Consider the following 27,132-nt stretch of genomic DNA (forward strand, 5'->3'; position numbering starts at 1 on the left):
GCTTAAACAATAGGAATTTATTGGCTCACAGTTCTGAGGCTAGAAGTCCAAAACTGAGACATCAGCAAGGTGATGCTTTCTCCCAGAAGACTGTGGCATTCTTGGGCTGGCTGCTGGTGATCTTTGGGTCCTTGGCTTTTCTGTCACATGGCATTGCACATGGTAATGTCCTCTCCTTTTTCTTTTGGGTTACATTGACTTCCAGCTTCTACTCTACATGGCTCCTCTTCATAAAGCCTCCAGTAATAGGATTGAGGGTCAACCACATTCAGTTGGGCTACACTTTAACTAAAAATAACATATTCAAAAGGTCCTGTTTATAATGGGTTCATACTTACAGGTATGGATGAAGATTAAGAACATGTTTTTGTTTTTTTCTTATTTTTCTTTTCTGGGGTATATAATTCAACCTACCACAGGCTCCAAAAAGAAAATAGGAATTAAAAAATGTGTACTTTCTTGGAGAGGGGACATGTAATAAAACTCTAGATCAAACAAAAGTTGAGAAATTAAAATTTAAAAATAAAATATAGCATTGTTAATAGAAAACAAACTTGCAGTTCAGAATTCTATGCCTGCTAAACTAGTTGAGGGCAGAGTAAAGATGTTTTATACAGCACAGAATCCAGGAAACAATGAATCCAACCCAAGACAGATGGTAAGGTCCAGGATGATAACTGTCCTGCAGGCCTAGAGCAGAGCCAGGAAAGGCTAGATTGGCAGTCAAAACAAAGGGATCCAGGAGGGCAAATGCAAATGTTGATTAAATGCAGATTATTGGTGCACTAAATGATACTCTTAGCAGAAGATCTAATTCATAACTCTCCAGCAGATCACAGTATATCCACTCCTAATTGGAGAGGTTGGCTTCATTAAAATTTCCACAGTACTCAGCAGATTAGAAAACACTAAACCAGAAAACAAAATATAGATAACCCTTTGACTCTTGATGTGATAACTGCTATATTATAAACTGTAGCAGAAAGCAGCAACAATATTCAGGTATTGGTAAATTAATTGTTTTTATATGTTCCCTTTGGTACATAAACGAAACATCTACAATCTCTAGTTGTAAAAAAAAAAAAAAAAGTCCCCAGCTGATGCAGCAATAAAGAGGGTTTTTTGCAATGCATAGGTTTAAAAGTAACAGAGAATAACCTTAAAACATAATATAACTATTTCTGGAGAAAGAGTGGAAGAAAGGACGTATATGTAAGCTAAATCTTTATTTATCACAGCAGGAAATCACTAGAAAATGCCTAACCTTAACAAATCAAGAACTAGCAAAATATGAGCCTTATTTAAAGATACTGAGGCAACCACTCAAAGAAAGATAAAAAAAAATATGTGGTCAAAAGATGTTGCTCCAGGAATGTGGACTGGGGTGGGAAAGGGTGGGACCAAAGAATGTGGTTTTTGCTTAAGCCCTTTTGAACTCTTGAATTTTTTACATAGATAGATAGATAGATAGATGATAAGGATGATGATAATGATAATAGAAGTTAAATAGTTAAAAATTTACACATCAAAAAACAAACAGGAATGATTCTACACTACCAGTAACAAAAGTGAATGGATGAAATTAATAATGACCTAGTACACTGAATATTACCAATAACAAGGACCTAAAGGATCCAGAGAAAGAAGTCAGTGCCAAATAAAACATGATACACACTATTTCAAATAACCAAGCAAAATTTACAGAAGTTAATAGTGTAAAGTCCACAAAAAATATCAATAAACTTTAAATCACACAACTCATGCTGGGTACATTATCTGAATGAAACATAAGTTAGAAATTAACCAGAAAAGTACTAAAAGATATTCACTTTAAAAATTCTAAACCTTCTAAAAAGTTCTTGGTTTTAAAGAGGAATTAAAACTAAGAAAAACATACAACTGAGAAATAAATGACATTTCAAAATTGGTGGGATGCTGCTAAGATGACACTTGGAGAAATATTTCTGCCTTAAAACATGACTGAAAATAAATGAATTATGAGTTCAATAACAAAGAAAAAATGACAGCGAAATTAATGCCAAGGAAAGACAAAGCAATTAATTGAGAAAAATTAGAAATCAATGAAATAAAAAACCAATGTAAATATCGATTAATAAAACTAAACATTGTCCTTCATAAAAAAATGATAAAATAAGTTCTTTTGCAATTTAAAACAAGAAAAAAAAAACAAAACAAGTAAGCATACATTCAATTAGGAACGAGGAAGGAAGCGTAGCCACAGGAATACAGAGGTATAGTTTTAATCCTATAACAGAATACAAAGTATAAATTTATACCAATAAATTTGAAATCTGGGCTAAGTGAATGAAATTGTAAGAGTATATAAATTATCCACCTTGATTCAAGAAAAGAAAGAAAACCAAATAGACCAATAACCCTAGTATAACATGAAAATGTAGTCAAACATCTACCTTTAGAAAGACATTAGGTCTAAATTATTTTACTGGAATGTTTTACTCAAATTTCAAGGTATAGATTACTCATACAAAACTTCTAAAGGATAGAAAGAAGTAGAAAAGTTTGTCTTATCCTCTGAGACTGAAATTATCCTGTACGTAAGTCATTAAACATTGCATGCAGTGAGACTTTCCACAGTGGCAACCCATCAAGCAACAGGTCAGATTCCACAGCATCATATGTTAGGAAATAAGTTTTATGAGGAAACTTAAACTCAAGGACTAGTAAAACAGAAAAGGCACGCAATTTCCCAATCTCTCTCATCAGCCCATAGATAGGCATGGTGGAACCTGACAGATACGTTGATCACACAGTGGGTTTGCATTTCATCTTCTGACAGGGCAAGTGTGAGAGCAAAAAGGCTATCAGAGTACCCAGGAGGGTGTGGTTAAATGACAGATGTTTCCAGGAGTCTGGGAAACCCTCTTCCCAAACCTGATAAGTTTAGGGCACATGAGAGGTGTAAATTCTCCTACCAAGGGGAGGGATCCCCTACCTCCTTGGAAAGTTAGTTAAGTACAGCCACTCCCACTGGAAGAAGTAAGTAGGAAGCCATGGAAGTTTTAAAGAAGGTTAGTAAAATGACCAGATTTGCATTTAAGAATGATCATACTGTCTGTAGAATGAACTGAACTGGGACGGAACTGAAAGCAAAAATGCCTTTGGAAGGCCTTGCAGTAGTTCAGACAAGAAATGATAGTGGTCTAAACTAGAGGAGAAAATGGAGTTGGAAAGAGTTGAATAGATTGATCCTTCAGACAAGAGGTAGAATGACAGCACTTAGTGATTGATTATATGTGGAATGTAATGGAAAGGAAGGAGTGAGAGAAGTCTAAGAACTCAAATTTCTGCCTTGTGGCTCCTAAGTGTATATGACTGAGTTATCCATTTGCTTGATAAGAGTTTAATCATGCTCTATGTCAGTACTAAAAACATAAATCAATTTTTACCCAATGTACAACATAAACTAATGCATATCCATATTAACTAATGTGCAGGTACTATATGTGTTTAATCTTACATAGTATGTGCTGCCTATAATCGTACATTCAAGTCCTTTATCGTGTGGATATTATGCATGCACAACTTACATTCTGAATGTATCATTCTCATAGATATTATATTATCCATGGTACTTTTTAATATTACATAGGACATGCAAGGAATATAAGTCACATCCAGAACTGTGCCTAACCTACTTTAATTCAACAGCTATTCAACAAACATTAATAATTAACATGTCATATGCCGGCCACCATGAACACTTCATATTTCATGTCATCCTAAAGATTTCTAGCTTATGTTTTTGGTAGAATAATAGATTCATGATATTTAAAACTGGAAGGAAGCTTAATTATTATATAATCCAGTCTCCTAGTTTGAGAAGTTTGAATTGAAATAGTTGTGTAATACTGTGAGAATTGTTGATTTTGAAGAGTACAATGCAGAGGTTCCCAAACTTTAGCACTTCACAGCCCCTTTAATGTCTCATAATTTCTTTCATGACATCTGTTGAACTTTGACAATTCTCTGGTACTCAGACTTCAAGCTGTTGCAACAAGAAAAACACTCAAACGGACAGTCCCCCTAAACATGAAATATAAGAGCAGTTTTATAGATTTAAAGAAAATGGCACAGTACCAGCTCCAAGTTTGGTGGACTTTAATTAAGCAGGTGCTGCTATTTTGAAGAAAGAGTTTTTTCCTTTGCAATTTGGACCACTTTAGTCTGTTATATCCTGTTCTTGGAATGACTGACTAAAAGAATAAATGTAGAGGGAATAGATTAGTTTCTCACTACCAGGGAGCAAAAGTATCAGCATAAGTTCATAGCTGAAAATTTTACAGTTCTCACAGTGCCTCCTCTTAGCTAAGGCAGACAGAGTTCAACCTTAGGGGACATGTGGTGGTGAGGAAAACTTTACCACCATTGGAGGTCAATTTCAGGGTTAAATGGATCTAGTTTTCGACAGCCTGGAATTAATCCTTTTGCTTCTGCTCTGAGATGATGGCCTGGATCATTTGTTTGGAGAAAGGGTAATTGAATAAAGACATCTGGAAATTGTTCACTTAATTATCAGTATATCTATAAGCATTAAAAAAAAAAAGAGTCCTTAGAGCAACCTTTAAAACCAAGAACCTATTCATGGTGGTAGCAACCAAGAAAACAGATCCTGTGACCATTCTATTTCTGAGGATGGGTTTCCCAGAGAAGTTAGTAGGATATTGCTGACTTTTCTTAGTTCTCATTAGCTTTTCAAATCTTCTTTTTGACAATAAAGATACATAATGTTTCCAAATAATGCACTTGGAAAAATCGTCATTGACCATCAAATACGTATGCTCCTCATCACTGCCAGGATCATGTCCAGTGTAAGGCAATGGTGAACTATTGCATTTTGGAATTCCTCACATTTGCTAGAATGTCAATATTTTAAGTAACATTGTTAGTTGCTCAGATGGTTTCTTTAATGAGGGCATACAACATACAGGCATTATGAAAGGTGTCTAAGGTGACCTAAAGCACAGTGGACCCTGGGAAAATCTGAGTGTAAAATATATCTAGCTATGTAATGCATCCATTAAAATCAATCCTCACTCTCTTCTTGCTTTCTTACTTACAGCCTTTTCATCTCCAGGAGAGAAAGGCCTCCAGTATAACCTAGGAGTTTAAGATATTACTCTCTATTGTCTTCCTTTAGTTGATTTTGTAGCCGAAGAACATAAAAAGAAGCCAGCTAAAGATCTTATAATGGGAAAGGGAAAAGGTGAGTTAAGCCAGATAGCAATTGCCTACGGGCCTGAAATCTGAAAACATGTAGGGCCCATTTGTAGCAACACAGGAAGAGAAAAGGATGTCAGCCTGAATTCCTAGTGTGTTGGTGTAATTTCAAAAGCCGTAAGTTTTATTTAGATAGTTTAATTCCCAGTTGTAGGAGTCTTTTTTTAATGCAATTTTACTGAGTTATATTCACATACCATATGATGCATCCAAAGCATACAATCAATACCTCACAGTATCATCATATAGTTGTGTATTCATCACCACAACCAATTTTAGAACATTTTCTTTACTCCAAAATATAGAAAAAATAAAAACAAAAAAGAACCCCCAAACATCTCATATGCCTTATCCTCCCCTATTATTTTTATCTTTCTTGTCTTTATTTTTTTACACATCTGCCCATACACTGGATAAAGGAAGTGTCAATCACAAGGTTTTCACAATCATACAGTCCCATGATAAAAGCTATATAGTTATACAATCATCAAGAATCAAGTCTACTGGATTACAGTTTGACAGATTCAGGTATTACCTTCTAGTTATTCTAATACACTAGAAACTAAAAAGGAATATCTATATAATGCATAAGAATAACCTCCAGAATTACCTCTCAAATCTATTTGAAATCTCTTAGCCATTGAAACTTTATTTTGTTTCATTTCTTTTCCCCATTTTGGTCAAGAATGCATTGTCAACACCATGATGCCAGGGCCAGGCTCATCCCTGGGAGTCATGTCCCTCATTGCCAGGAGACTTACACCTATGGGAGTCATGTCCCATGTAGTGGGGAGGGTAGTGAGTTTATTTGCAGAGTTGGCTGGGAGAGAGGGGCCAAATCTGAGCAGCCAAAGAGGTTGTGGGAGTCTTTTTTAATTGATAAGGTTGAAGATGTAAGTAGCCCCTGGGCATTTACTTGTTCCCATATCTTATCTTTCTGTCACAAAAGTACAGTAAACTTGGGGTAAAGGAAGCTGAAAATAAGGATTACTAGTAGAGGTACATGGAAGGGAGTTCTGTCAAAGTATGAATGTTCAAGTGTATCTGTAGCTTTTAGAATGCAGATAGAATGCAGATAAAGCACACTTATCTCAAGGAATGGAAGCCTGAAAGAATCCACTATTTCTGGGAGCAAAAGGAAAACAGAACCAGTAGTTTCGAATCATGTTTGGAAGTTGCAACAAATTTCTGGGCCATACAATGACATAGGTTTTGAAAGTCTTGGAGAACAGATGAAGAAAGTGAAATAAGGGAAGAAAAGGTAAGTAGGGAGAAGAGAGGAACTGAAGAATTAATATCTTGCATGGTATAACAAATATGCATGAATTCTCAGGCAGTGAGGAAGAACTACATAGCTAAGCAAATAAGAAAGAAAAAGATGACAAGATTTAGGCTCTTGTCTTGTTCTGTCATTTTGGCTGGAAGCTGTTTGCTTGTTCTGCCATTCTTGGGATAGCAGTCTCCATCAGGCAGTCATCTTCTCCAGTAGGGATTTTAGAAACCTCAGCTTTAGATGTCCAATCCAGGTATAAGTCCAGCCCAGGGCATCCATATGCATTTTTAGTTGGGATGCATGAACACAAGGTAAATTCTCTTAAGTTTAAAAGCAATGTATATAGTAAGAAATCTAATAACTTTGCAGACATGGTTCCACAAGATTTTCTTTGATATTTTTCCCAGTAGACAAAATTATCAGAATGAAGGTTGTGAATCGTCCAACTGGAGGATATTTTGGAAAGGCTGTTCAAACCTGTTGAAGATAACTCTGAGAATATTACATCTGTCCTCAACAATATTCAGCTATCTATTCATATAAATAATATAAATAATATAAATACTAAATGGTGGAATCTACCATGGCAGGTGAGATTCTTCATCTCATTGGGTGACATGTCACAAGCTTATATGGAGACAATTTGTATGATCCTAAGGACATGGATGTAATTGTCATTAGGGCTAAAGGGTGCACCTTAGGCCAAGATAGTTGTGGCACTTTGGTGAATTTGGCAAGCTTGCCCTTTGGAATGACATTTTCTCTTTCAATTTTTGCAGAAGACTGTGAGTGATAAGCATAGCGTATCACTTATGGATAAGACTCTGTAACATTCTTTAATGACTGTGACTATAAAATGAGTCCGTCTTTCCCTAGAGAGGTAAGTAGTCATTCTCCACATGGGAAACACAAGGCCAAGCAATACTTTTACCACTGTTAAAGCTGTGGCTTTCCAACAAGGGAAATAAGAGAGGATGAGTGTACTTCACTGTACTTATGAGAATAAGTATACAATAACCAAAACATATTTATACCCCACAACTGGTGGTAAGTTGTATAAATTCCATTTGGAGGTACTCAAAGAATCCTTGAGGCTTTGGTTCTAGTCTCTACCCCACTTTTATAGCTTCTCCACAATTGTGTTGTAGGTAGGTAGGACATGTACTACAAACACTCTTAGCTATACCCTTAAAGTTTTCTCACCAATGCTGGTCTAAAAATGTAATCGATTTATCCCTGCCATGGTAATAAAAGTAATAGCTCTGGCTAATACATTATGTTAATCAGCGATAGCAGAATGGTAGTCATAACACATTATTAATTTATAAGATTAACCTGAGAGCAAGAGTATATTATGAACAACGTTGACTTGAACAACCTCTAAGACCTTTTGATTTATATTATAAAGCTCTCAGATTATCACTGATTGATGGGATTTAGAAACACATAAATACTTTATAGACAGATATTGTACCAATATTTATGCATAAATTGAGTATGCTTCCTTTAACCTGAAAAATACATAATTTTTGCAATATATTTATATTAATCTCTGTACTTATACATACTTAATTACAAACACATTCAAACCCAAAGGAATGCAGATTGAGATTAAGAACACATCTTTTGTGGGGTACATAATTCAACCTACCACAGAGGTGTAAGCCTTTTTTATACATTAACATCAACTATATCCTTAAATTTGTTTTTCCCATTTGTAGACTTTTTGAAAAACTAATATTAATATACTTTTATTGTATACATTTAGATGTCCCTAAGTATATAACTATAGAAAATAGATACTAAAGATTTTATCTTTATTTTAAGATATAATTAAGTTAAACATATTAAATCAGTGATCGATTACATTGAAATTCTATCTCAATCAAGTAAAAATTTCCTTAAGGAACATACATACAATATCCATTACATTACATACATATGTTTTTTTCTGTAATTAAAGTGTTCCAGTTTGCTAAAGCTGCTGGAACATAAAATACCAGAAATGAATTGGCTTTTACAATGGGGGTTTATTAGTTCACAAATTTACAATTTTAAGGCTATGAAAATGTCCCAATTAAGGCATCAATAGAGTGATACCTTCTCTGAAGAAAGGCCGATGGCATCTGAGGTTCCTCTATCACATGGGAAGGCACATGGCCCAGAGTCTGCTGGGCCTCTATTGGGTTTAGCTTCTGGTTTCCCTTGCATTCTCCAAAATTTCTCTGGACTTCTTTCTTAGCTTCTCTCAGCTCCTGTGCATCCTTGCTTGTTTCTCCAAGGGTGTTTCTCTCTAGGCGTCTGGTGATCATCAATTAGCTTCTCCAGAGCAAACTCTGGATTTCATCCCTTAGCTTCTCTCCTTGTTCTGGTTTCAACACCTGTCTCCAAAATGTCTCTGGGCATTTTCTCTCTAAGCATCTCTGAGCTCTCTTCAAAATGTCTCTGCCTTTTATCCTCTCATAGAAGACTCCAGCAAAGATGATTAAGACCCACTTTGAATGGGTGGGGTCACATCTCCACGGAAACAATCTAATCAAAATGTCTCACCCACAATAGGTCTGTCTCCACAAGAGTGGATTAAAAGAACATAGCCTTTTATGGGGATACATAACAGATTCAAACCAGCAGCACATTGAGTATAGACAATCATTTTTATTGATTATTACATTTTTAAAAAGAAACCAACTTTGTCTTCTCCAGACACAAAGAAAATTAGAAGACAGGCAACCAAGAACTCGCTAGTTTTTATGAGTATACATTTAAATTACCTTTATAACTTTGGAAGTATTAAATAAACCATTATACAACATCATCCAAAGCATTTGTATATTCTACTAATTTATAATCATGTTACAGTAAATAAGAATAGGGTAAATTGAAACTATGTCAAGTGACCAGAATTTTTTATCTGTTTTTTTACTTAGAAATTATCCGGGGACATAAAAATTCTTTTATCAATTAACTTAATATTTTTTAAGGTCTTCAATCTGGTTTGGAAGATTTTCATCTGTACTATTAGGAAAGGATATTGTCATAATAATATGCTAGTTACAAACTAGATGTAATATCACAAATTTTTTTCAAATGTCTGATAATTGGGAAACTTCTTTTTAATTATATCTTTTAAGAGTAACTAGAAATAGCAGTCTCAAAGCCTCAACTAACTTTTCCTTCTCTGAATTACAGTTCAGAAAAAGAAGCTGATGATTTTTAAATGAAGAGTGTTATGAAAGAATAGTTCATGAAGCTGCTAGATAAAATCTATAATTCATATATATTAACACCATGTGATTTCAAAACCAAGAAAAATAAAATTATTTTTTGCAAAAAAAATTATTTTTCTATACACAGCAAAATGAGTTTTCAGCCACTATTTCCACATATACATGTCTTGGTTCTGTAAAGCAGAAGGAAAGAAATCCAAGGCTAAAAGAATCCAGCTACTAAAATAGAGAGTAGAAGAGCATACATAGGGAGCATCTGGAACACAAGTTATTCACATCAAAAAACCCTGGGGCACATGTATAAAGAATCAAGAACTTTTAGGGAAAGCAGTAAAGAAAGCTGCCAAACCCAGGCAAAATTGTGATCTCCTTTGGTTTGTCTCCAGAATCTACAGCCTCACTGTATACCATTGTCTTCTCTTCCTGGCTGGCCTTTTCCCTCTTAAGGCAGCCAGCATCTTCCAGGTCTGTCCTCCCACCTCCTGTCAAATAATGACAATGGAGATGATGCTTGTCATTTTAATAATGATAGCTCACCATACTCCCAGCACTGATCTAAGTGTTTTGTTCTATTATCATTTAGTCCTCAAACTTATCATGAAGTAAGAGCTTTTGCTATCTGCATTTTACAAATGAGGATTGTCCTAGTTTGCTAATGCTGCAGAATGCAAAACACCAGAGATGGATAAGCTTTTATAAAACGGGGGTTTATTTCACTACACAATTACAGTCTTAAAGCCACAAAGTGTCCAAGGTAACACATCAGCAATCGGGTACCCTCACCGGAGGATGGCCAATGGCATCCGGAAAACCTCTGTTAGCTAGGAAGGCAGCTGGCATCTGCTCCAAAGCTCCGGCCTCAAAACGGCTTTCTCCCAGGACGTTCCTCTCTAGCAAGCTTGCTCCTCTTCAAAACATCACTCCCAGCTGCCCTCCCTTCCTCCCCCCGAGTCAGCTCATTTATGTAGCTCCACCGATCAAGGCCCACCCTGAATGGGCGGGGCCACACCTCCATGAGAACATCTCATCAGAATCATTGCCCACAGCTGGGTGGGGCACATTCCAAGCAAATCCAACCATCACCAAAATGCCTGCCCCACACAAAACCACAAAGATAATGGCATTTGGGGGACACAATACACTCAAACCGGCACATTCCACCCCCTGAACCCCAAAATGACATTATCTTTCCAAATACAAAATATATTCATTCCATCACAATATCACAAAAACTTAAATCATTTCAGTAACAAAAGTTAAGTACAAAATCCCATCAAAATCAGTTTAGGCTTGGTCAGTTCTAAGGCATAATTCCCCTCTAGCTGTGGATCTGTGAACCTAGAACAAGTTATGTGCTTCCAATATACAAAGGAGAGACATTCATAGGATAAACATTTCCACTGCCATAAGGAGAAACAGTAAGGAAAACAGGGTTAACAGGAGCAAAACAGTTCCTAAAACCCACAGGACAAAGTCCATTAGATTTCAAAGTCCGAGAGTCATTTACAGAACAATGTTGCATCCTTGGGGCTTGAGAGAGTGGGAGCCTAACCCTTCCCAAGGGCCTTTTCAGCAGCCCGTTCCTCTCCAAACACTTAGGTGAGTGCTCCAACATTTCCACACATTGCGGAGACCACCTTCTCGGCCCCACCCTCCTCAAACATCGGGGCAGCTCCTGGATTCCCTTCCATCTCCGGGTCACACGCTCAACCCCTTCAGAACAGTGTGGTGGCAGCCAGGCTCTCCCCAATTCCCTGGAAATGTGCTCCACCCTCTTTGGGACCTGAGGTGGCAAAACTCTTCCAGAGCATCGAGGCGGAAAGCCCGCCCTCGACCTCCAGGGCAAACTCACCCTTTCCATGCATGTGGGCTGCTCCGCTCTCCCAGCCCTAAACCTCTTGACTCCAGACCTCAACCTCCATGGCTCTGTCTTTGAAGAGATTTTTCCTTTAATTTTTTCCTTGTCTGTCTCCTCCAGTCCAGACCGGCAATGGCTCTGTCTATAAAGATCTCGCAAAAATTCTGTTGGCTTTGCATGAAGCATGCAGGGGTCAAAGCCATCAGACAATAGGAGTTTCCACAAATCCTTTCTGCTTAACTCCTTATCCAATCTTGGCTTGTCCTCAGGTTGGGCTGTAGCTTCTGGGATTCTACCCACTGGAAGCCCGTAATTTTCCAAGCCATCAACTTCTGGTTTCTTTGAACCCAAGAGTTCAGTTCTAAGTTTATCTCTCTCTGCTCGCATTTTACTATAAGCTGCAAGGAGAAGCCAGGATACGTCCTCCACACGTAGTCTGGAGATCTCCTCAGCTAAGTATTCCAAGTTGTTGCTTCCAGATTCTTCCTTCCATCTGACACCAGGACTCAATTTTGCCAAATTCTCTGCCACTTTAAAACAAGGATCACCTTTCTTCCAGTTTACAACACATTCATCATTTCTGTTCAAGTCCTCATCAGAAGTATCTTTAGAGTCCATATTTCCACAAACAGTCTCTTTAAAGCAGTTTTGGCCTTTTCTATCAAGCTCCTCACAACTCTTCCAGAAATTCCCCCTTATCCATTTAAAAAGCCGTTCCAATATGTTTGGTATCTGCAAACTCAGCAGCAAAAGCACCCCACTTCTCTGGTACCAAAATCTGTCTTAGTTTGCTAATGCTGCAGAATGCAAAACACCAGAGATGGATAAGCTTTTATAAAACGGGGGTTTATTTCACTACACAATTACAGTCTTAAAGCCACAAAGTGTCCAAGGTAACACATCAGCAATCGGGTACCCTCACCGGAGGATGGCCAATGGCGTCCGGAAAACCTCTGTTAGCTAGGAAGGCAGCTGGCATCTGCTCCAAAGCTCCGGCCTCAAAACGGCTTTCTCCCAGGACGTTCCTCTCTAGCAAGCTTGCTCCTCTTCAAAACATCACTCCCAGCTGCACTCCCTTCCTCCCCCCGAGTCAGCTCATTTATGTAGCTCCACCGATCAAGGCCCACCCTGAATGGGCGGGGCCACACCTCCATGAGAACATCTCATCAGAATCATTGCCCACAGCTGGGTGGGGCACATTCCAAGCAAATCCAACCATCACCAAAATGCCTGCCCCACACAAAACCACAAAGATAATGGCATTTGGGGGACACAATACACTCAAACTGGCACAAGGATGCAGAGACACTGTTGGAATAAATAATTTACCAAGACCACACAGCTAACAATTGGAGAGTAAATGATCATAGCCTTGGCCCTCTAGCACCAGAACCCATGTCTTAGCTATTACCCATCAAATCAAGATTTTTCCACTAGAAAGAATCTCAGGATTTCTCTGTAAGTTCCCCTAAGAGTTTTAAGTGCCATAGATATTTAGTTACAGAGCTAGGACAAAACACCTATTTATAAATCACTTTCCTCTGATTTACTTACCTTTTAAAAGAATCAAGCCTTTTACTAATAGGATGGAGTTCTAAAACCAGACTTCCATAAATCAGACTAGATGCAGATAACTTTTTTCCTCATTGAAGAGTACCAGAAAACCATAGCTCATCAAGCATTGGCTCCCTGGGCACTTAAGAAGTCCAATAAGTGGTTACTACAGCCTATGAGATGTATGTCATAGAAAAAATGAAATAAACATATCAGATCAAATCTTTGCATAATCACTGAAGGTCTTTATTACTTTCAAAAAAATATAAGCATCAGCAGGTTGCCTAGATTTCTATGGCCTCTATTATAACTTTTTAAAACATTTTAAAGTAAATGTAATGCTGTTAAAAGTATTGTGTTAACACTGATGGGGACCAAAAACCTCAAAGAACAAACACAGTGATTTGTTTAAAAGCTTTTTAAAAACTATTTTTGTTCCAAAGTTCATTTCTGACCTCCAGAGTTAGGTTAACTGTACACTCTTCTAGTCTATTGCATTTCAAAATTCACTTCTAAGAGACTGATGGAAGAAATATATCTATTTGAAGTTGGTGTGGGGTAAGTATATGACTCAGACCCTCGATGAGGAGCAGTGAACAAGGCCAACATGTTTTTTAAAGACTTAGAGGGTTGGACAACTACTGACATATGTAGAACAAAAAATTTATCCATTCCTGGAATCATATAAAATGATTTGTTTATGTACCTTACACCATTTTCTAAAAGGAAATAACAAATATAGTGACAAACCATTGTGAAATAATGGAATATATTTAATTACTCTCAAGAAGTATTACTCTCCTCTATATCCTTATGTTCTTGAAATTCCATTTAAAGCTTTTATTCCCTCTTTTAGGAAGAGTGCATTGATATCAAGTAACCTTTTAGGAATAAATAGTAAATATAAACATGGTCTAAAGAATACAAAAATATAAACTGCTAGAGTAATTTTTGTTACTTTATCTCAAGGACTTGTCTGGCTTACCATAAGATCATGTAATTATCATTAATTCAAATAAAAATTAATTTAAAATTGTGAATAATCTTTTTTCCCAAGAATTTCCCTCAATCTCTTACTGCTTAAATTCTGAAATGTTTTCTAAAGGTGACATGAAAAGAAGGATATTAGAGCTAAAGTGCTAGAAATTTTTTATAGCTCTGTATATATTCCTGAAATATTTCTCCAAACATGGATTGTCATCCATTCATGGTCTTAGCAGAAAAAAGGTTGAATAGCTCTGTTAGCTAATATGGAGGTGGGTGAATTCTAAGCAGCAGGGTAGCATTATCAGATTGTATTTAAGGAAAGTAAACATAGAAGTGGAGTGAATACCAGGAATGAGAAGTCTGGTTAGGTAAATACAATAGTTTTGATAAAGTTTAAGAGATTTTGAAATATGACACAGCAATGTACTTAGAGAGAAGAGAACTGTTTGGAAAGGAAAAAGTCAAAGGAAGGAGTCATCTGAGATTCTATGGAACCTCTAGTATAGGCCAGAAGCAGCCAAATATGCAAGACACTTTTAATGAATTATTGTCGTTCTCCCCCTAAATCATACAAGGTAGGTTTTTTAGCCTATTTTATTCAGTGAAAAAGCTGAGGTTTAGAGAGTACTTGTCAAAGGTCAGACCCTACCTTCAGTTAAATATGAAAACTGAGCAGACTGCAATGGCAATGGGTTTTGCTATTTTCCTTCTTCTGTTTCTTTGGGAGAACTTCTTCCCTACCCCATGTTGTCCTGGTGGGGCTGTCAACCATTGGATACCATACTTTACAGTCAAGGGTTGAGCAAGTGGCTTAGTCAATCATGGGACTATATCCTCCTTATCATAGTGATTGGTTCAAAAATAAACACTTTACCCAAACTGGGCCAATCAGAGGCATCCCTGGGATATTTCTTCTGGAGTTAGCAGAGAAGAGTACACTATTTCTTTTTGGATCTCAAGTGATAAGAACAGAGGCCTGGAGTCATGAGCAGTCATTTTTCTAAAATGTAGATAAAGCCTGTCTGCAGGAAGAGAAAATAAAGCCAAGAGACAAAGAATGAGTAAGAGAACACTGTAAATATAATTTGAGCCAATTTGTATTTTTATATTCCCAAAGTTTTTCTACCTCTGGGCCAAGTCAATGAATTTCTCTTTTGGCTTAAGCTAATAATATGTAATAATATAATACATATTTATTCCTTTTGAAATGATTATGGAATACCCTGATAAAGACAGCCAATAGCAGATTATATATCCAAGCCTAGATTTCTAGAGTTTGGGATAGAGATATGTTGCATCCGGTTTAGACGGATGCAAGGCAATAATTAACTTTAGGGTTTGAGCATAGAAGGACAACAGAAAGGACAATTAAGAAATGTGGAAGAGAACAGGATGTACTAATGCTATGGATGGCAAAAGTAGCACCATAATATGTATAAATTTTAATTAAACTTATACACTTCTCCTTTCTCCCACTTGCTAGTTAATATCAGGGAAAAAAACTAATTTTACAATAAAGATAGAACATTTTAATGAGCATGAAGCATAATATAACCTTTGTACTAAATTTTAAGTTGATAGATTCTATATAGTCACTGATAATTCATTACTGGATAATCCTAATCTATGAAATTCACTCATGTTTCTCACACATTTTGATGCTTTCTTTATCCTTCTTCCTGAGTAAGATGACCTGCTGCATTGTTTCTAGGTCTAACCCAGTTTTTCTATTTCACAGATAGGTGGGGAGAACAACAGATCTAGTTTGGGTTTCTGTGTTCTTGGATTGTAGTGCAGGTATGAGGAACGAATGACCCATATGTAACAGTGGATAGAGTCAAAGCTGATGGAAAAGGCAACATCCAGGGGAAAGACCAAAATCAAAGTCAAGCAGCAGAATGAAAAGAATCATCAAACACAGAAGAGACAGGACAGGAGAATCTATATTCATGTCTATAGGAATAAATAGGAGGATTCAAAACGGAGAAAAGAAATAATATCCTAATTCAAAGTGTATATATAGCTTTAGCCACCCTATACAGAGTGCCTGTGGCTTTAAAAGAAATGTAATACTCTCAAATGACACAGAGTTTAAGACCAAGGGGTGTCCATTACATTTGGCAGTTATGGCCTAATTAGAAACTTTAGCAACATCATTTGCAATAGAGTTTTGGTGTATAGAAGAATGAAAGACGGGTGAGGAAGCAGAGAGAGCAAAGTTAGGCTTGACTGAGAAGGGAGGGAGACAGATTTTAGATTTTTTTTAGATTAAAAGAAATATGATCATTTTTAGAAAGAAAGAGAAACTGAAGATGCAGGAGAGAGAGACAGACTGAGACAGCAAGAGAGTGAGAGTGAATGAGAAAGAGAAAGAGAAAGAGAAAGAGAAAGAGAAAGAGAAAGAGAAAGAGAGAACTTAATAGAGCAAGATTGTGAAGCAAAATGATTAGAATATGGTGTCAGAATCACAAGTTGAAGAGGCATGCATTGACCAGAAGGACAAACACATCTTCCCCTGAAACCAGAGAAAAGGAAGACAGGATTCTGTGAATGCAGCCATGTTGGCTGATGTAGTCACATGTTTGAGGGCATTCACACACACATCCTCTGTAATGTAGGCTGTGAAGTTATTTTCTGAATATTAAAGTGTGAATCTTAGGGCGAGGACTCAAAAAGGACAGAGTTTTGAAATAACAAATAAGTGGAAGGGAAAAGGAACAAAAACAAGTAAGAGGACAAATAAAGTGTGTTAGAAGTTCAAGTGGGACAGAAACTGAACTAGTAGAGGGACCAACCCGTCAAAATGTAATTTTCTTTGTTGAACTCAGCACTCAGACATAGAAACAAGAGAAGTCATTTTATGTAATACATGAAGTAATCTATAAGAAGGACAAGAGAATAACTGAAGTAAACCTGAGAGTTCTAGAGTCTGAAGGCCAAAAGAACAGGAAAAATGAACAAGGAAATAAATATTTATACAGTGTCTACAATGAGTCTGCCGCTGTTTCAAGCACTTTGCCTACAAGATCTCATTTAGGTCTCACAATAACTCTATGAAATAGTGTTTATTTTACAGGTAGATAAAATGAGGTTCAAAGAGTTAAAGTGAGCTTGACCTAGATTACTAACCTGGAAGGATCGAGGATTGTGATAAAAGAATCGGATATTCAAGTTTAAGGTTTCAGGCATAGAACCACAGAACCTGGACATATTTGAATATAAATTAATGTTGTAATCAAATAAAACTTATAGCAATAATTTGACAGATATTAATGATATTCATCATAGTTGTTACACATAAGGTAATTATCCTTAGATGATAAGCAATTTTCATTATTTTTATTGATGATTGCCATTAGTATTAATTTTATAGACCAAAGTCAATTTTTTTTCTCTTAATAGTTCTCTGATAGCTATAAAAACCCTCAGTGGTGACAGATAGCCCTGATACTAAGGGGAGCAAAATCATTATCACATAGTGTTGGGAAATTACTTCTAAGCTAACTTACCTTCTTTAGAGAGCATCTCTGATATTTCTCTCCAGTCCACTCAATAATACCAGGCATGAAAAAAGGAGAAAGGGCTTCTTAATTGTGTGTGGTGAATAAAAAAGTAAAACAGCAAAGAGGAATCAATTGTCTATCTCCCCAATCTCATATTTCTAGCTTTAGAGCAGAAAATTCTTCCACAGAATAGATGTGTGAGCAACAGAATGATGTAAAATGGCAAAGATGAAACCCCTGAGGGACTATCATTTTTAGTTATTTTGTTCCCTTACTGAAAGAGAAGCAGCAGCAGAAAGTATACAGGGGGTAGAAACTGGAATCAGATGCCCTAGGTGCTAATCCCAGACCTGCTCCTTCTGCTGTTTGACTAGGACAAATTATTAAATAGGGGCATAGAGAGGCAATCTTTAAGATGGGGACAGTAAGCATTCCATTAACTATTATTAGTACTTAAGTTATCTTTTGAGCAGTTTCATGTCCTGCAGCAGTTGAACCCCTGAGTGAGGCTCTGCCCCTCCTGCTATTACATGACCAGCAGAGAAAGGAAAAAAGGAAGGGACCAAGGATTGCTGGTTTTCTTAATAAACCTCTTAAGAACTATTTCTCTCTTTAAACTATATGTATGTATAATTTAATAAAAATTAGAACTAAACAAAGGTCATTGAGGCGGTGGCAATGGTGGCTTCCTTATCCTAGGATAGTAGCTTTGGGGGTTGCCCCACAGTTCCCCCCAACCTCCTGATCATGGAGGAGGCCTGAGGAGTCACTCCTGGAACCCAGACTGAAACCTGCTCCACCTGCTTTTGCGTTGATTTTGTAAGCACCAAATTCCTTCTAGGAAACTCCTTTCTATTTACTGTGGTTTCTTCTTCCTGCAACTGAACTCCGTCTCATATAACAAGAAAAGAAATGGGGGAAAGAGTGCCTTATTCAAGATCACATAGTTATTTAGTGTCAAAAATGGGACCAAAATTCAGGTTATTTGTCTTTCTGGTTGGCAAACTGTGTCCTATACCATGAAATTGAGCTTCTTATGTGTTAGGCACTGAACTAAACAACGTGCTAATGCATCAAGGGACACGAGGATGGCCTGCCCTTGTGGAACACAAATGGGGAAGACAGGTTTTTAAAGAAGTAAATTACATCTTAACAACAAAACCACAATTGTACAAAGTTCAAAGAAGAAAACATAAATGAGCTATAACTGCATGTACCAAGGAACTTGATCTTAGACTGGGAATTAAGGAAAGTTCTCCATCAGATAGTGATGTTTAAATTAAAATCTGAAGGATATATTATACATCAGTCACTCAAAAACAATGAAACAATATGTAGCATTTGCTTGTGGTAGACAGAAGAAAAAATATGAAGATACATAAGTAGGAAAACCTTTAGTTGTTTGAGGCCTGAGTTAGGACTGGAGTGTAGAAAAGGAGAAATTGTATCAGGTCCAGCCAGCACTGTGGGCCTCTGTAGAGACTTTGGACTTCGTAGGAAGAGCATTAGAAGACGTTGAAGGTACCGACATCACCAATATTTATAAAATATTGTGTTGCTCTGTAGAGAATATATTACAGAGTACAAGAGCAGATGTGGAGAGACCCAAATTAGGAGAATATTGCAGCAGTCTGAGCAAGAAGGATGTTTGTTCAAATTAGGGCAGGGGCAGTGGAAATGGAGAGCAGTGCATGGGGCTAGAAAAGTTTTGGTGGTAGAATTAACAAAACTTCAATTATAGAGTATGAGAGCTTGAGAGAAAGGGGTTAAGGAAGACTTGCAGATTTCTGGCATAAACAAATAGATGGATGGGGTTTCTATTTAAAGATTGGAAAAACTGGAGAGGATAGGATTTCTCAAGTTCAAGAGTGTGGTACTAGTCACCTTGATCATTCTAAGATATGCAAGAGTGGACATCAATATATTTATTCCCTCTGCTTAGTTATCTAACATGTTTTTTACTAACAAACATTATCCATTAGTTAATGGGTTTTCTCCTCTACTTTCCAAACCACTCAAGAATTTATTATATAAAACCCATGTAAAATGTTTTACATTTTAATTAAATTAATAGAATTGGTATATGTTTTGTATACACCAGTACTTTCAACAGATAAGATTACATTTTAACATTGTATTTCCCTTAATAGCAACATAAAAGTAGGTTGTGTATAATTGTCTGTGGAATGAGAAAATGGATAGAATGGAAGCTTAAATAAGTTTCCATTTTTTTCCATCCCGTTACTAAGGTTCACTTCTGCAGTTACATGGTAAAGCTGAAGTTACATGGCCCTTCAATTACTGTGAAAGAATGAAATCTTTTTAAGTTTCCTGTCTAGAGCTTTTGAGCCAGTGATAAAGGCTTTTTCTTCATGACTATACAGAATTGTAATTTCCTTGATATTGATCTAGATTTACGTGTCACTTCTCTTTCAATCATACAAGCATAGGCAATGGTTGTTCTTTTCAATTCTTTTTTGCATCACATACCTTATAGTTCACTTTTAGTAATGGAAACAAAAATAATCATATTCATGACCTTGTATCTTCAAAGAGAAAAGAATCTTTTTTCAAAATTGAATATTGCATGCACCACATTATTATGTTTTATTTCCTGTTGACCATGAACAAAACACTTCTTCAGAATTTCATCTCAGAGTTTTTTCCTTTTAAAATTTTTTAAAGATTTGTCATTATTTTAATGAGTTCAGGAATTGTTTCAAATCATTTGTGTAAGAAATTAGGTAAAAATAAGAAATAAGAATAATATGTGATTCTTGGAGAACCCTGATTGATCATAACTTTGCTTCCTTACCTCTCAACAAAAATAGAGCTTACCTTTTGCTAAGAACTGTCACACATATTATATAATTGAAAACCCTAAGCACTGTAGAAGAGAAAGAGAAAGAGCAGAGTGGTTACATAACTTAACCAGAGTGACTCAGCTAGTATCTGGCAGAAACAAGATTCCTGTCCAGATTATACAACTCCAAAGTCCAGGTTCTCACAGAAGAAAGGCTGGTAATTATTTTAAATATTTGGAGAAATTTTAAAAAATTAGAACTTAACTTATAAGAATAATTTATAGATAAATCATATTATTAAAAAAGGAAATCGTTGAGTAGTATAATATGAAAAATTAACTTAATATTCTTAATATTTCTCAAGGCTCCTTTCCTTCTCAGTTTCTGAACTGAAATTTGGAACCAGAGACTCATACTGCCAAATGGCATGATCATTAAGTAGTTGTTTTCTCTGAAATGTTCAACACTTTTGTGAAATTATTTTTTAAATGAATTAATATTCCAGTAAAGTAAAGTGAAAGAGACCAGAAATTCAAGACACATCTAGACATAAACTTCTCTGCAGATCAATATTCTGAAGATCAATAATTTATATTAAATGTTATTGTTTTTTTAAATCCAATTAAATGATGGTAAATGGAATTGCATCCAACCAAAGAATATTTCTCATTAAAAGAAAATGCTGAGACTCTGGATTGTAATCAGGCTGAGAAGTAGCAATGGTTACCACAGAGGCAAATTGGAACAGAAGGAAAAGACCATAATATATCAAACTTAACACCTCAATTTGCATCTCAGTAATTCATACCAACATACCATTGCTTTAAAGTCATCCTGTGCTGGTTTGTTATAAGAGCATGCTGACATATCATTAGGCTTTAGGTTTTCACAGCTCCTGTAAAAAAATTTTGTGTGATTCTTCTTGTTAATTTTCCTTATGTTTTTGCATTGACCTTGGTAATCAGAAGCGGAGACTGAAGAATTTTTAAATTATGGCATTTCTGACACTCACAATTAATTAAGAATATTTCAGTTCCTAACCCAAAATGCTGATAAGGAAAAGAAAAATGTGTTAGGTCCTAAATTAAAAGTAAACAAGATCATTTTTACAGAAGGAAGGTACTTACTCTTTTACACTCATAATACTTTAAAAGATAAATAGGATATGCTAATGATTAAAAGCAAAAAAAAAAAGTTGTTCTGATTCTTTGTTGATTGTTTCCCAGTATAAGCATGGGTTCCTCTCCAATAACTTCCATGTGCATAGTTTAGATGAGATTACAGATTAAATAAATGCTCCTCAGGCCTTGCTGGGGAAAGTCAGGGACACACATTAAGCATCTCCCAGCCCTCACCTACCACCCTCCACTCCTTCCATCATGCTGTTTCCATTCCATAATCCTGATGAGATATTAAGTCTAATGAAAATGCCCAGCTAGACTCTAAACCCAGAAACCAGGAATAAGCAGCCCCAGATGTTAATCAAAACAGGAATTCTCAGTGGCAAGACCCCCTCCCCACAGAGTGGATAAATCCACGCTCAAACAGTATAGATTTGTCTCTCTTCTCCGTTACAAAGTGGGACATGTGGACCTGCCATCTACCAACACTGACCTGAGCAGTTGTGACCACCCTGGGAGACCAGCCCCAATGGAGTTTCTTCCCCTGCTCTTTTGGACCCTTTGTGCTGTGTAATTAATAAAAGCCATCATTTGCTGAAAATTTCTGTTTTGCCTGAGCCTGTGTTCCAAGAAGCCCCATGTAGCAACTCAATCCTCAGGCCTAATGTGTTAGGGTATGCATTATAGGTATGGTATGTCTATAAACATTTGCATTTTTTCCCAATTGTCTTTTTTTTTATCATTTTCTAAATTAAATACCCTTACCTTTTACAGTCAAGTTAGGAAGATTTATTACATTTCTCTACTTCTTAGCAAAAAATCACTATCAATAGCCAAAAGATGTCCAATACAGTACAGGTACTAAAATACTGAAATGCATATAGATTGCAAAATTACAAGTAAAAACTGTTTTATTGCCCCCAATTACCATATGCTAATTGAAACCTACTCATTCTAGCATGTCAGTTTATTTGAACATCTATTCTTCATAATAGATGAAATTGGCCTAATTTATTGAGCACTTCATTATATTATACCACTTCTTTTTATTTGGTCATTCCCAGTGCCAGAAATGGTAGCTATAAAAATGAAATAGTAAGCAGAAGTAATAACTTTGTTACTGCAGCTTTTTACATATATTTTTCATGTTCAGTTCTCATCAAAAATGCAAAATTGATTTTCTCATCTTCTTACTGATCCAGTCATGAGATATCAATAATTAATTCCTCCTAAGGTTGTGTATAGGCACTTTTTTATAAATATAGCGTCCATAGTGACAGGAATCAATACAGTGCAATGCAACTGCAACCTTTCTCTATCTCGAGACTCTGACAGTGGAAAGTATCACTGTGCACCAAATAGATTAGACCAAATAAATCTAGATTTCCCCTTCTCTCTAATTCCTTCCCCACAATCTCTAATTCCCCTTCCTAAACAGGTCTGAACCTGTCCCTTCTTCAATACCTTTGCTTTTAAATTGCTTTCAATAAGATTTGTAACACTTTTTGCTTGGATTATTTTAAGTCTTTCAACTGGTCTCTGTTCCTGCTTCTTCTGTAATCCCCTCCTCTCTGCTCTCCCTGTTGCCTGTGTAATCTTTCTAAAACTCAAAACTGTTCATGCTAGTCCCCTTACAAAATCCACAAATGGCTCCCAGTTGCTTTGCTTTCAGGACAAAATCTAAACTTTTTAACAACTCTTCATGCTTTTCATGTCATGTCCTGTTTGCCTGTCCAACCTCATTCTCCATCTTTTCATAAAGCCTAATAATGCAACACCACTTGAAATTCCACAGGAGCAATGCTCTCTTATGCCCTCATGAACCCGTAAGATTCAGTTCCAATGCACCTTCCCTCCCATATGCTCCTACTTCTCCTCCCTCCCAGGCTGAGTTAGGTATATCCCCTTAAGATTCTGTGCCTGCCTTATTTGTACAGACCACACTGCTTGTGTGTTTATCTTTTCCTCAAGACTCTGCCTCCTGATTGTGAGCTCCTAAAGGATGAAATGTTTTCTTATTTCTAGACAATGTGTTCAGTATATAGCTACACAGGTATTGTTTTATACAACTTGGATTTTTTGAGGGCCGCTATCTCTCAATTTTTGGTATGGAAAATATGACCACCATAAACATATTTAACTGGCTATGATTTAATCTGGATATGGGTTTTAAAAAGAAAATAAAATCACATGCTGTGGTACTTTATCCTTTCTTCTAGGAAAATACTATTGCTAAAGTAACAGTATCAGTTAAAACAACAACTTTCCCGGGACTTAAAAAGAAAAAGAAATTTAGATATTTCATACTGTTAAAAGTCTTCTGGCTAGAGGCCAGAACCTGGACAGTCGTCTTTCCCAATTTATACTAAAAATATTCTATTGCCTTCCTACAATAATTGCCAATTAAGATTATCTTAAAAAGACGTTAACTTGCTTCTTTTGCATTTCCAATTAGTTTGAAGGAACTCACCTCTCAACTGCACAGTTTCCTACCTCTTTTCAGTGATAACAGAGAAATATCATACCACAGCAATGATGACACAGCCCTCAATTAGAACAGCCACCATTTCTCTAATGCTAAGAGAATGTCCTGGGCACTTAATCTGTATGTGTCTCATTCTCAATTCTCCCACCTCCCAATAGTCACATCAAAATTAAATACGTTACTTAGCTAAACTCTGTGAGCATTTTATCATATGCATTATATATATACATTTGCATGTAAATTTACATATATAGATGGGTAGATGGGTGTGGTGTTTATATATATATGTATATATAATATATATTAACATACATGGGTGTGTGTGTATATATATTCACTCCTATTCCTCCCCCTAACCTTTCTTATGGGTTTAGAAATAGAAGAGAACAAACAAGTACAATAAGGAAGTTTCCCAAATCGTATGCCACCAACGAGTTATACATTGGCCATGGTATTGATCTCCTCAGCCCTTCAGGTAAACACAACAGGACCTTGGGTAGATAGAATTCCAGGCATTGTTTGCCCTTGACCTTGAGCAGCCTCTTCCTTTTATCTCATGTGCCACATTACCATTCTCTATGGTGTTATAACATGAAAAGTTTGGAAAGTATTGTAACAAGGCTTCATAGGTATAACAGATCTCTAACGTACACATCATTTTCCTCTTCTACTTACTCTGTGTTCACTATCTCATTGGCTTGCATCACAACCCACACAGTCACCCAGATTAGAAATAAGTCACACCTGATCCCCTCCTCTCTCTCATTACCCTCCCAATTACTGCCAAATTTCACTTCTATGTATTTTGCACGGTACTCTGCTCTTTTCCATCTTGTGGGATTCCATAATTCCACTACCATAGTCCAACTCATCATCTGTCATTTGGAATATGGCCCCCTAAATGGTACCCTGGCCATTCTCCTTCAAAATTATCCTCCAGAGCTACATTTCTAAAATTAAATCTGACCATAGCACTCTGTAGCCTGAAATGCTTCCCCTTGTCACTAGAATGAAGTCTGCGCTTCTCAAAACCGGTCAAATAAATAAATACTTCATGATCTGGACAAGACTCATTTCTTCAGCTCCATGTTTAATAACTTCCAGCACTGACTTCCAGAAACTTCACACTCTTTGTATTCCATTAGACACAATCAACTCTTTTTCATCCTTATACAATAATGTGCTAGTAAATTGTCTTGGGTGTGGAAAGGTGTAGGTGGAACCCTGATATCTAGTATTTGCCAATTTATATTGGGCAAATATTCCCACCACAGCCAATTTCAAGCTACCAACACAGTGTCACCAAATGTGGACCTGGGAAGAGATGTATAGTAGATAGCAGGTATACAGATACGATAGGCATAACTAATCTCAAGAACATAAATATGCTTAACAAAGATGACAGTAAAATGTAGTGATATATTTAGCAAGAGATAAGTATTAGTGTTATTACTTTTTTTAAGTATAATTTATTTGACTTTACAAAATGTAACTTTAGTAATGGCTATGTTTAAAAATCAACTTGCAAAATTCCTGAAAAATTGATAAAAAATTGCAAACCAGTATAAGCTGGCTACAGCACACCACTGCCTTTGACTCTGCTCATGTTGTTCCTACATCTGGAATGCCTTCTGATTCCATTCTCCCACTCCTTCCTTGCCTCACTGAGGACTATTTATCTGTTAAACTAGGGCTTCTCAAAATTTGATCATAGACCACCTGCAGCAAATCCCCGAGTCTATGTTAAAATGCAGTTTCCTCTGGACCCAGCATCGTGGGATTGAGAATATCTTCTTGACCAAAAGGGTGATGTGAAATGAAACAAAATAAAGTTTCAGTGGCTGAGAGATTTCAAATGGAGTTAAGAGGTCACTCTGGTGGGCACTCTTATGCACTATACAGACAACCCTTTTTAGGTTCTCGCGTATTGGAATAGCTAGAAGTAAATACCTGAAACTCCCAAACTCCAACCCAGTAGCCTTGACTCTTGAAGATGATTGTATAACAATGTAGCTTACAAGGGGTGACAGTGTGATTGCGAAAGCCTTGTGGATCACACTCCCTTTATCCAGTGTATGGATAGATGAGTAGAAAAATGGAAATAAAAGCTAAATGAAAAATAGGGTGGGATGGGGGGAAGATTTGGGTGTTCTTTTTTACTTTTATTTTATTCTTATTTTTATTCTTTCTTGTATAACGAAAATGCTCAAAAATAGATTAGGGTGATGAATGCACAACTATATGATGGTACTGTGAACAGTTGATTGTACAGCATGGATGATTGTATGGTATGTGAATATATCTTAATAAAACCGAATTTTTTTTAAAAAATGCAGTTTGCTGAGCTTCACCTCCCAGACTTGCTGAATCTGAATCTCCTGGAAGTCTAGAAATCTTCAGGTTACCAAACTTGCTTAGTGGGAGAGTCTGAAGTACACTAAAATTTGAGAACCATTTAACCTATTCTTCTACTGAGATGTCATATCACTCAGAAAATCTTTCTTGCCTGACTCACCCCCAGGAAGACAGGATGGGGAAAGAATCAGCAAGTCAGAGGCCTGAAACAGCATGCATAGAAAACAGCAGAAAGTTCAGCAGGGCTGGAGGGGGGTAGAGGGTGAGAAGAGTGAATGGGGAAACATAGGTCTAGAGAGGCTGGTGAGCGCTAACCCCTGGAGGTCCTTTCGTGCCCTGTTGGGGAGTTTGGACTTTATTCTAAAATCAGTACAAAATAACTGAAGGTTCTGAAACCAAATAGTAACAACCTATACGTTAATGAGACAATTTACTCTTTATTTTCCTTGTGTAAATTTTAATAAGTCATTGAACAGAACAAAATCATTTTAAACAAAATTACATAGTTGTTTTCTCAGATTGACTAAAATCCTGTACAGTCTAACTCCTGCATTAAAAATACAAAGAAGCAAACAAAAAACACAGAAGTTTCAATTATTTTATTCTTGGGTAGATGTCTTTCTTTGGCTAAGGTGGTTGACGAAAAGCAATGATTCTTGTTCCTTCTGTTAGCTCTTCCCCTTTGGATTCCTTCACTCTAATTTCC

The sequence above is a fragment of the Choloepus didactylus genome, chromosome 9 (genome assembly GCF_015220235.1).
Source record: "Choloepus didactylus isolate mChoDid1 chromosome 9, mChoDid1.pri, whole genome shotgun sequence".
NCBI lineage: Eukaryota > Metazoa > Chordata > Mammalia > Pilosa > Megalonychidae > Choloepus > Choloepus didactylus.